This window comes from Rattus norvegicus (assembly GCF_036323735.1).
Source record: "Rattus norvegicus strain BN/NHsdMcwi chromosome Y unlocalized genomic scaffold, GRCr8 chrY_unlocalized_10, whole genome shotgun sequence".
Taxonomy (NCBI): Eukaryota; Metazoa; Chordata; class Mammalia; order Rodentia; family Muridae; genus Rattus; species Rattus norvegicus.
The window spans coordinates 216,799-219,201 of NW_026947368.1; the positions used below are offsets into that span (position 1 = coordinate 216,799).

Genomic DNA, 2,403 nt, shown 5'->3' on the forward strand with positions numbered 1-2,403 from the left:
AGAGGCTCCCAGCTTCTGATTCCCATATACGGAAGGCTCACATCAAGGCTAACTGTTCAGATATCCCACTTAATCAATACTAAGGACTCTCTGAGCTATCCCAAGAATCACATATTTCTTCCTTTTTTTATACAAAGACTGAAAGGCAGCTTCCTTTTCCCCATCACTGATATCTTAATCCTCTTTTTTCTCCCTCCCCTATGGCAATTTACTCTGAATTAGAGGTCAATTAGTAAACCCTAGAGGTACAGCAGGAGTATCTGAGAGGCAGTTGCAGCCAGGACAACACTTGTGACATCACAGAAGCAGCTAGAGGCTTCCAGGTTACAAGAGATACTTACGGGAGGGCCTAATGATGATGTCACTGAGACATGCCATGTCCCACCTGCTAAACAGATTTCCCTACATTGACCAGATTTGGAGTGCCCTTTCCAGGTATGTCTCCTGTGACACAGTGGAAACCTTTAGGTAGTCCATCTCTCTAAAGCTAGAGAAATCTCTTTGCTTCATTAGTGGTTACATGCTATGAATGGAGAAAGGTAGTCAAGGTTTGGCATTGGTAGAAAAGATTTAGGAATATGGAGTGGAGGAATTCTTCTAGATAATAATTAATTCCCAGGTTCATTCCTGTGGTATATAGTTCAATTTTCTACATTTTCTTTGTATCCCAAAGGCCAGTATTCTCCCTACAGATATTTAATTGAATGAATATTGTATTTCACTTTCTTATTGTACATTCCTTGATAGGGGACTTTATAAATATTCCTTAATGTGTACTCAAAAATTCTGTTTTACAATTCCATTTTTGCAATGAATTTGGCAACAAAGGGGGCCCAGCTATAGAGTGAATATAACAGTGTAAATATTTTGTAGCGAATTCAAATGATAAACTCTCAAATCCTTATTTTATCCATAATAGTTTTGGTGCATATATATGTGTGTGTGTGAGTGTGTGTGTGTGTGTGTGTGTGTGTGTGTGTGTGTGTGACACATATCCAGCAGTCTCTGAATGGCCATTCTTTCAGTCTCCTAAAAACAATGCCTCCCTACCCCTCATATAGATATTTTATTTACCCTTTAAAGGAAGGACTGAAACATTTGCATTTTGGTCTTCCTTCTTGAGTTTCATGTGGTCTGGGCATTGTATCATAAGTAATAAGAGAATTTGGGCTGATATCCAATTTTCAATGAGTGCATACTGTGTGTTTTTCTGTTATTAGGTAACCTCACTCAGGATGATATTTTCTAGGTCCATCCATTATGCTTATGAATTTCATACACATTGATTTTGATAGCTGAGTAGTAGTCCATTGTGTAAATATAGGACATTTTCTGTATCCATTCCTCTGGTGAAGGGCATCTGGCTGTGGAAGCATGGTCAACCTCAAACATCTCTGTCACTCTAGCAAGCAGATGTTGTCACAATTTCAAATCACATCAGTCACCGAAAAAAACCTGGGTAAAAATCTCTTACAGAGGGATGGCAGCCATTACTGGAGAAGGAAGTGGCTTTGATGTCCATTAGAAAAATCTGCTCATGCCATGCCATTCAGTCAACCCAAGCATTATGGGATGAAGAGATCTAGCTTTAGAGAATGAATGTTTAAAGTTTCCTTGGGAAATTTTAGCCTGTTCGCAATGGTTCACTGTTAACAGGAAATATTTGAAGTGGAATACTATACAGCTATGAAAAATAAGGACATTGTGAAGTTGTGGTCAACTAGATGGAACGAGTTGAGAAAATTGAAACTCCTCTGGGTGAGATCATTGAAGACCTTGAGAAAAAGGAACACTGGGCATGGATCACTGAAGAAACAGATATCCACAGAAAATACAAGAGACATGACTGAGGAAGAGACAGCTGTGTCTACTGGACTATGGATCAATGGTTAGAGCCCCTAAAAGGGGAGATATCTATTAACAGAGTATTTGATCCACAAATACTGTAGAGGAAAGCTTGTTGGCATTTCAGAAACCAATGAGCCTATAAAGAAAACACACAATCTGTTTATTATAATTATAATCTATAAACGTGTATTGGGTAGATCTAACATTATCATAACTTATACCCCAATCATAAAACCCCTTGCTAAATGTGCATTCTCCAGGCCATATGGATTGTTTCCAACATTACTTCCTCCTCTTTATCTTCAGCCCTCTCCCTTCCCCTCTTACCCTCTTCTGCCTCTTTACCTAACACCACCATCAAACCTCCAGTAACAACTTTCCCCTCTGGCTATCAGTAATAAGCTCTAGTATTTACTGACCAGTTAAAATTTGAAGAAGGTTCATATGTGATCACCTGAGTCCAAGATAGGGGGATAGTCAGTGGCGAACCTCCTTTGATGAAGCAGATAAATATCAGGATACAACTTGCTTTTGCTGGTGGAAGAGCAAATCCGT

At 39.1% G+C, this 2,403-nt stretch overlaps 1 long non-coding RNA gene across 1 annotated transcript; it reads left to right on the top strand.

Annotated features, from left to right (window-relative positions):
- Positions 1-372: 372 nt before the first annotated feature.
- LOC134484565 (uncharacterized) lies at positions 373-2,037 on the top strand. Its single transcript, XR_010062033.1, has 2 exons — positions 373-435; positions 1,477-2,037. It is a non-coding gene; the product is annotated as an uncharacterized LOC134484565 (long non-coding RNA).
- The last annotated feature ends 366 nt before the right edge of the window (positions 2,038-2,403 follow it).